The sequence below is a fragment of the Falco rusticolus genome, chromosome 9 (genome assembly GCF_015220075.1).
Source record: "Falco rusticolus isolate bFalRus1 chromosome 9, bFalRus1.pri, whole genome shotgun sequence".
NCBI lineage: Eukaryota > Metazoa > Chordata > Aves > Falconiformes > Falconidae > Falco > Falco rusticolus.
Genome location: NC_051195.1, coordinates 7,886,646 through 7,896,204, shown reverse-complemented (window position 1 = coordinate 7,896,204; position 9,559 = coordinate 7,886,646). Strand labels below are relative to the sequence as shown.

General features: G+C 39.2%; 1 protein-coding gene across 1 annotated transcript in view; it reads right to left on the bottom strand.

Annotated features, from left to right (window-relative positions):
* Positions 1-9,559, bottom strand: part of LRMDA (leucine rich melanocyte differentiation associated) — a 680,164-nt gene that overhangs the window by 364,630 nt on the left and 305,975 nt on the right. The window lies entirely within an intron of this gene.

Below are 9,559 nucleotides of genomic sequence, written 5' to 3'. Positions count from 1 at the left end.
GGGGTGGGGAGAAAAAAAAACCAATACAACCACCACCACCACCACCACCCCCCCCAAAAAAAAGAGCCATTTCAATGGAAAGGCAGGGGAAATAAGTTTTAATGTTCGCATTGCAAGACCTTCACTTCCCTACACTCACAGGATTTGTTCAGGCTCTTCACCCAGTGTTTCTATTGAGATACCATTTGTAGCTTAATCAACAGAAAAATAGGAATTCGGATTACTATTGAAGGTTTTGACAACAGTAGAACATCTAGCAACACATTTTGGTTTCTGAGCACACTTCTTGAAGCTATAATGAACTATTGCTTTTCAGAATGAAGTTCTCCACAGCAAGCAAAAGATATCTTTGGCTCATCCCTGTCTGTTACGATAAAGCTTTCCAAAGGCAGAGACATTCTATCCATAAGCAAGAACCCTTGCTGCCCTCCAGCGAAGGGTTTACATTAAGGAACACAATCCTTTTCTCAAGTTTTCACTGGACAAGACACAAAAAAGAATCTGGAAAAAAACAGAAGTCCAGGCAAAAAATATCTTAGTCTACAAATCCAGAACCTGACCAATCAATCTTTGCAAGATTTTTATGCAGGAAACTGTTTCAAAATATTCCTCTTATTCTAAAATGGCATTGCACAGGAAGTAACGGAACAATTTCTCTCGTGTTTGCTTTATACAACTTAGACACCGTTTCCCTTTGCCCTATGTGCAAACCTATCAGCCTCCCAAGCGCCGTATGTTGGTCAGTCTCTCTCCCTTTCCTGTTGCCCCTTCCCCCGACCGTAATGGACAGCTCCCTCCCGGATATCCCAAAAGACAAAGATGTGCCTGGTAAGTGGGAGAGGTCAAACATGAGCACAGCTATTTATTAGATATACTGCAACCAGATGGAAGTAACTCATCCATCAAGGAACTCATCATCCTCATCACATTAGCTTCTTATAAAAAGCCTCCTGCTCCTTCTCCAATCCACGCAGTTCAGCTTCCTCTCTTCTGTGCACTTTTAGAAAATGAACCCTCTCTAACCCCATCGCCGCTTTCTCCTTAAATCATCGCTACCTATCACTCCACGGTTATTTTTAAACTTTACTTTTATCAATACTCATCCTGTAGCTCTGGGAGATATTAAAAGTGTACCAGGGCAAGGAAGGGCGTTTCTGACACTTGCTCCCTCATTCATCAGCCCCTCATAGGCCCGTTGGTGACAATGAAAAGATTTCACAATACCGTGCGGCAGAAACTCATTCTCCCACTCATCCATCATGCTCAACCTAGCAGCAGTTCTACTGACCTAATCTGTAATGCCTCGATGCTCACTGGAGATTTCTTAAAGGCACCCTTCATTGTTGTTAGTTACAAAGAACAAGCCTGTGCTATTAGATAAGACGACTAAATGGTGCAAGGATTAATGCAATACCGTTTCGTCACCAAGTCCCGGGTTCAAAGACTGCAGAGTGAGAGTTAGTGTGAGGGATGGTGTTTTATCTGAATTTTGTTGAAGACCATACCTAAAGGAGATTAAAGAACTTTTAAACTGACTTCCAGGTGTAGATAGGCATTAAAGGAGCAAGTGGTAGTGACTATCACTAATTCATCACTTTTTGACAGTTACGGGCTAATAGGTGCCAGATATTCCACAATAAACCAAAACCCACATTAGAGTCTCTTCTTCAGAAAATGACAGTCACAAGGTAAGGAAGCCATAGATGAATACTTCAATGGAACATACTTTTTTTCTGAAGGGAAGAAAAACAGTACTTGTCAGCAGTTGATACAAAAATACAGGCACAATGAAAAATGTAGTCCAGATTGTGTAAGAAGGGATGCCAGAGAGACAGCTAGATGAATGATTTTATCAAATGGACATAGCCATCAATGGATGACAACACAAATAGTAACTGATGAACATAAATAAGTAAATAGCAATCAATGATGAGTGAAACGGTGATTTAGTATGAGTTCAAAATTTATTGTGTCATTTCACTTAACTGAGTTAACTAATTTTTTTGGTGGTGCAATGGATCAGTCATTCACAAATAAGCAAACCTAACAGCACAAGGGCTTTGGCACGTTGTGATGCTATTCATCTAGGACACTGTTAGCACGAGGTTCACAAATAGCTACACAAAACTTTTAATTTATTATTTAACCACATGTACCAACACATAGACAAACTCTGATTTGTTACTCTGCCAGCTCCTTTCTGCTCCTTACCCACCCCGAAGACTGCCTAGGTGCCCCAAAGACAACCCCCCCTGCACAGGTGCCAGCCTGGGTTACGCATTACAATCCCAGACCAAGGCCACAGTCATTCTGAGAGGCCAAACCCCCATCGTACGAGCAAGCCCCTGACCTACGTCAACATCAGCACAGCACACAAAACTGTCAACAAACAGATGTTCTAGTGTGTTTTATGCACAGAAAACCAGGGCATAAGAAATTAAAAGAATTGTCAAAGACCACATGAAGGTCTGACAGCGGTAGAAGTTGACCCCAGGATAAGTTTTAGGCCAGTTTTCTCACACAAGAATCCATCTTTTTATCTTCACCTTTACATACTAAAGTAGAAAATATCAGTCCTGAATAAAAGGATTAGTCAGTCTCAACCCTCCAATGTACAGTACTAAATAAAAAGGTCGTACTTTATGCTTGTAATGTGCTTTATGCCCCATACACGGACAAAAGCATGTTGCTTTTTTCTCTGCTCATTCTCTAAACACCAGAACACAGAAGAGCAGAACATACAGCAGAAAATTTATAATTTATTTATTTAATAGGATACACTGTTCTGAGCTAAGTAAGATTCTTTAGTTACTAGAAGAACAAGGAATCGTGCCAAGACCTGATTTTTCTGTGGACTGAAAGACTGCTACTTAAGTTAGCATACAATATTTATCTGCCCTATTTACAACTGGTGTATCCATAGCAAGTGGCAATTCAGCTCAAGACTGTAAAGTCACAGCAAAAAAAACAAGCCAACAAAGCAGCAAAATGGGAATAAGATACAAAAGTCAAATGAGTAGAGTTTCATCTCCAACATTCTTAGAGTTCAGGCACTACTGAGATCATTTTTTCTCCATATCTCTCAAACAGAATCAGACCCTGCAAAGCACTGAGCGCCTGCAACAGGCAAGATCACTCAGCAGAAAATATTCTACACTTCACAGGTCTAAAATTCTCAACAGGGCGTATTGCTTCCAGCAACGTGCAGGAAGAGAAATCCTCAAAAGAATACCGTTAGTGTAATCATAGTACTAAATACATGTGTCGCACTCCACAATTAGCTTTTGGAAGCTTATTGGAAATTCAAGACCAGAGGGAAACACCCTTTCCTTCCACAAGACCTGTGGACAGTATTCACAGCCATGACACCTGCCATGCTGTTCACGTTTCCTCTTATCCAGTGAACTCTAAAGTGCAGTCATCACTGTGGGTTATCTTCTAACAACAAGCCACTGCAACTTTGCTGAACATATGTACCGTTTGGTACTTACCAAAACACTCTCATCCTGCTACATGAATGTTTTATGTCATTTTTCTTTGAAGCACTGCAAATTCAGAATCTACCTAGCCTAAAACATTTACAGAAATAAGGACTGCAACATATTTTTTTTGGCAACAGTGAAGAAATTACACCTTCAGAGAGACAGAGAGCTCCTTTCATAAATAACAGATTTATGGTGTGTTCTATTGAAAGCACTTCCCTGGAGAATGTTAGTCAGCATACTCTGCTATGTAATATCTTTAGCTCTATTAGCTTTTCCATAAGTAATTTGGTATGCCTACCCACTTGGAGAGAACAGAAAAATAAAAAAATAAAAAAATAAAAAAATAAAAAAATAAAAAGAAATTGCAAGCTTTTGTACCAACATCCATCCAATAGTTAAGTAAGAAAGCAGTGACTTAAGAAGGATTTGAGGTAACCAAGCTCCCCCCACAGAATATGACCCTGAAAAAATATTACTTGTAGATGGTGCATGTTAATCACTGACCCCTGGAAATCTCATCTGAAACATGTCTAATCAGTAATAACCAAACTGTCATACTTTGAGATGACTACATTTCCCAGAATAGCTAAGACTGTTCCAAGGATAAAGATTCATTGTCCCTGTCCTGAACAATTAAGGTCAGGATTCTCCAATGTTCAGGTTAAAGCTGCTTCTCTCTCTCTGGCACAAAGCTTCTCTGCATCCTGCAAACAGAATGAGCAATTCTGAAGACACTCGACCCCCCTCTTAATACTTGGAGCTCAGTAGGAGACCAATCCATGGACAATTTTCCTGTCCTGACTTGATGAGCTTAAAATTTTATTAGAAGAAAGTAATATTACAGCTCAAATGAACTGATAGATGAAAGAAAGCCACTGCAACAAAGGCATACACACCGACCTATAATTTGGACATCACAAATCATAATTAAAATGTAAAATCTCCAATATAATGAACACATGGCTAATTTAACATGCTTATAAAACATGCAAGCTTTTTCTTAAATGATCTTCGATAAATTAAGACATGTTGACAATTGTATTTATAATACCATAGGGTTTTTTAAGTGTATATACTGGTGGCAGGAGGGGCACGGACTGTCACGGTGAGGCTGGTACGGTTTGCTACACTGGGGGAAGGCAGGAGATTTTTTATAACCTCAAAAGGAAAAAACAGATTTCAGAAAATGTTATTTAACACACTGATGTGATAAGGTTGAAATTCTCTGACTTAAGACAAGCTATTATTGCTAACTATTCCCTAAACCCCACTGCTGTTCTTTGGGCTTGTTTATTTATTTATTTATCAGTCTTCCACTTTTCTAAATCCATCTGCAGACCATCTGATCTCTGCTCTCTTCTTAACAGCTCTTCATGTCAAAGAATGATTGCTTAGAGAAATGGGTTTCAGTTTTGAACAGTCTATTTTACTAAAAATGAGTTAGAGCTGTAAATACTAGAGGTACTTTTTAAATACTACTATTTTCCACAAACTAGCTTACAGATCTAATACAGAAAGGGAAAGCTTTTTATTCCAGCAAAATAAGCTGTAATATTTAATTTTGTGTATTTATATATTCATGCAGCGCATTACATCCCAAAGTACTTACAAAAAGTACAAATCTGCAAAGTATCACAGGTATGCAAAACTCCACACGGTAGGACTACCTGATTTTTTGCCAGGTAAGTAGAATACCTTTAGACAGAAATGAAAGGGCACAGGCTTGGCAGATAAAAAAGAAGATGGAAGAGAAGATGGAAGTACATTTTGTGCCTAGGCTGGCAAAATGGGTCTGAAACATTTTTACGACTTTTAGTACGGTATTCTGATCAACAGGGAAAACCAAGCAGAATCCACAAGCATCCACAATTAAGAGCACACGATGATACGGAGCATGAACTTATTTACAGCTGTCGACAACTGACATCACAACATTACTTATTATCTTCAGAAAGTCTTGATAATATTGCTGTCCTACACTACAGGAATTTTGATCTTAAAATGCTGCCTCTCATATTTCCTAATCGTTATTTGCAAATTTCTTAGCACCTTTCTCGTTAAAGTCAAGACTCTTAAATATGACAGACCAAATGCCCAAGTATAAGAGAAAGTTATGAATGTTTTTAGTTACTCTAAAAAGAGGTTTTTAAATATTTTTCACTAATATGTTTATAACAAAATCAATAATTTCATGATCCTGCAGGACTAAGAACTAATAACCTTACTTTACCAGAGTCCTAACACAAGACTGTTATAGTGGTGAATTAGGGAACGCACTTTCCAGTTCCCCCAGATGGCTTAGCAAAACCAATGGAAAACAAGAATACTTAACATCTCCCTGAATACTGCCAGCCCCAAGAAAAGGAAAGCTACAGGAAAAACTGCAGAAATTCCCTGGGTCAGTGTGACCACTTCCCTCTGCAATGCATTATAAATGGGTTGGATTTGTGAGGCCAACTGGAATTGTGCAACTAACTGCCTGAGACAGGCCAGAAAATCTCACCTACAGTTCAAATTACCATTACACTGACAAGCAAACACAAGGCACTGCGGCGAGGTTGGTACCGTTTCATTCATGCTGCAGCACACCTTAAGCCATACCGGTACTCAAGATCAAGTGTGCAGATCCAGATCCTGCATAAGGAGATTTTTGCATAGTGTCACGCTGACAAAATGCAACGTTTATCCTAAGACAGAGATAAGGTCCATAAAACACTAATAGCGTTGTCTTTTACGGTATAGCCTTCATACAAAACCGAGATCAAAGTACCCAAGCACTAAACCAAACAAAACTCTGAACTAAACACACTCGCTGCAGAATTAACGCCAAACCTCAACACAGGCTGTAACAAATACAAAGCATGTAAGGGTGCTGTTGGAAAATAAGTGAGCAGTATCGTGTCCAGGTTTTCTGTTGAATGAGTTTGCCAGCCAGGTATTCACTGGGTTTTCTTTTTTAATCTGACCTTAAAAAAAAAAAAAAAATCTGGAGAAAGACATTTCAGAATTTTTTCTTCAACACTTATCTCAAAAATGGCCCATTTGATTCGTGAACATCTCTAATGTATATCATCAGTGACTGAAGGAGTTTTTTTATATGATTTTTGACAATTTAACAAGTCCTCCTGACAAATTAAATGGTTGTGTTGACAACTTAACTGTACTGCCAATCAATATTTTCAATTACTTTCATTGTCATTCAGAAAAAATACAACACGAGGTCATACAGTGGTAAAACCAAGTAAAGAAAATAAAATGATGCAGAGCTGTGGGGGAGGGGTCAGTGGGAGGGGACTGAAACTTTGAGGCACAACATGCAATTTAAACATTCTTTGTTTTTCAGGGGAAAGGTTAGGTGTTTCTGAATAACTTCTCTAATTTTAGATCTTGGTGACATCTCGCTGAGAATACAACACAGTTTCCTTTCTTCCCATAAGCTATTTAAAAAGTCATTAAACTTGAGCTGCTGCCACATGGCACTTTCAGTGAAATCATCCTCTTTATTCCATCACTTCACATCATAACCTACATGTTCCTAACTACTAAATCAGCCCTGCACAAGGTAGATAAATACAGTTCAAGAGAGCTATGGATCAATCATAAAATTTTTAAGTCAGACTTAAATCAGAGTCCTGACCACCACAGCTCACTGGTGGGGAAGGAGCTGGGTTTTTTTGAACATTTGTACCACGTCAAAGAAACACCTCCTGCTTGTTGGACTGGAACGACAAACTCTTTATCATGGCTCTGCCGGGAAACTGAGGCACAGCGACAACCAGTCTACCCAAAACCTGTAGTAACTCAGGGTTGGTAAAAAGAAAACATTAATTCAACGACCAAAAAATTCAAGTTACCTCATGAATTTCCTTATTTCCTATTTCTTAAAAAATAAATAAAAGGGGGGTGGGCGTGGGTGTAGGGAAGAAGTTGGGGCCTCTGATCTGTTTTGCTCTCCTGAATGACACTGCCTGACTTCCAAGACTTCCTACACCCCACAGGCTGTCACAGTGGAAAGCAGTGGTTCCTTTGAGGGTGGATGAAATCTGCTAATCGGGACACGGTGGCAGAGGACCCGTGCTTCAGCGACGACCTGGCCCTTTACTCCAGCCATGGCTGGTTACCCTGTGCCCTCAAGGCACGATCAGGGAGTTGAATCTCAACTCTCTTTTCTCAAAAGATACAAGTACAGGATAGAGGTATGAAAGCCAAGTGTCAGCAGCTGCCATAATCGTAACACTTCCTGGCTCACTGACGCTAAGGCACGCTGAAGGAAATTTGCTCACACACCTAAGGGGAACCGGCGCGCCCAGCGAGCCATGCAGCTACGGCTGCTGCAGGCTGGGATGGGGGCAAGGAGCAGCCAGAGGGAAGGACAGGAGGACATAGACTGGCACACAGCCCAAAACAAGTAGAGAAGAAGAACGGGCATTTAAAAGCATGGGCAGGGAAAGCAACTTGGAAGCAAAGCAAAAAACCAACCAAACAAACAAAAAAAAAGCATGTGAAGATCCATGTTGGAAACTGAAGCTAAGCAGCGAAGGTAGGAAGCAAATAAATGTTTGGAGGCTAGGTTATAAAGAAAAGTGAATGGGAAGAAAGGTATGAAATTAAGTCTAGTTTTCAATTAATCCAAATAGAAACCTTTTAAAATGGAACACCCCAAAAATCAACAGTCATTGTAAAAGCTAAGTAGCACATATATTACATACGTTGTGTGAGAACAGGCAATCCTCTCTGCATGAGCCTAACATTGTCCTGTTTTTGTCAGTTCCTCTGCTGGAAATAGTTACAATAGAGATATTTACTAATATCAGTCTAACTCCTTCTTGTTTAAACCATTCTAGAAGTCCAGGACTATTAAAAAACATTAGCAACAAGACAAGTAAAGTAATATTTCTGATCACTCCATTTATAGATTTTATTCTCCTGCTATTAAAAACCAATTTATTTTTCACTGTCATATGGGGGAGGAAGAGTGGGACAAACTTTTCAGGCAATTCCTGTATCTCACAGTCCAGACCTAAGAAATAAGCATGGGGAGATGGGAGGAATGCTTTTATCCCCACAAGGAATCTGGAAAGAGGCATATTGATATAGTGATTAAACTTTGCAAACAATTCTAGTATTCTTGGCAAAAGTCCAGTGAAGCTTTTGGCCACAAAAAGCTGAAAACTGAGAAAGAGATCACCAAAAAATTGCCACTGACCCTAACTGGGGTAACTCCTTCAAGTTCACTTCCAGCATTTTCAGTGGATTTTGAAATTTCTTTTGTATTAACTCAACATTTAGTGCTTTATCTTAAGTTTTTTCTATTCCATTCTAATTCTGAGAAGTCTTTTAATATTTTCACCATCTATATTTAACAAATTAAATGCACAGGAGATGCTTTCAGTTAGCAAAGGCAATCACCAACTCCCCTTCTTCTGACAGCTGTTAAAAAAAAACCCTAAGTGATGTGATTTAAAAAAAAAATAATAAATAAAGCTACATCATCAAGTCTTCATCACTGTAAGATGCACTGTTTCTATTCAGGTCAATAAGCTTCCAAAGCAAAGCAATACACAGATATATTTTAGCGCAGCAAAAAAATAAAATTTGTCTTATGAAGCAGCAGCCTACAGAAGTTTATGTGAAAAGACTGACTTCTTGAGGCAGATTCCATTGCTTGTGTTGCTGCAAAACCAATGGATTCTGCACAGTTCTGTTAACCATCAGCAATTATCTTCCTGTCAAAGCTAAAGGTAACAAATTTCCCCATATCCAGCAAGGCTATATCATCAACCGGACACCAGCATCATTTGACGAAAACTAAATCACGACACCAGCCAAGAGCTCTGACAGACAAATGTGCTGCCTCCGAAAATCTAGGCCTATCACTCAGAGGAGGAAAAAGGTTCTCTCAGCTGGTCTTTCTGAAAAGAGATTAAATGTTGTAGATTCTGTAAGTACAGTACCAAGCAAATCCTAAATATGAGAATTATTAACGGACTTTGCTACCGGCCTTTTTAATCTTTTGCCAACATACATTCATCTGTTTTACCTTGGTCTGTCTCATTTCCTGATGGACATAAAAG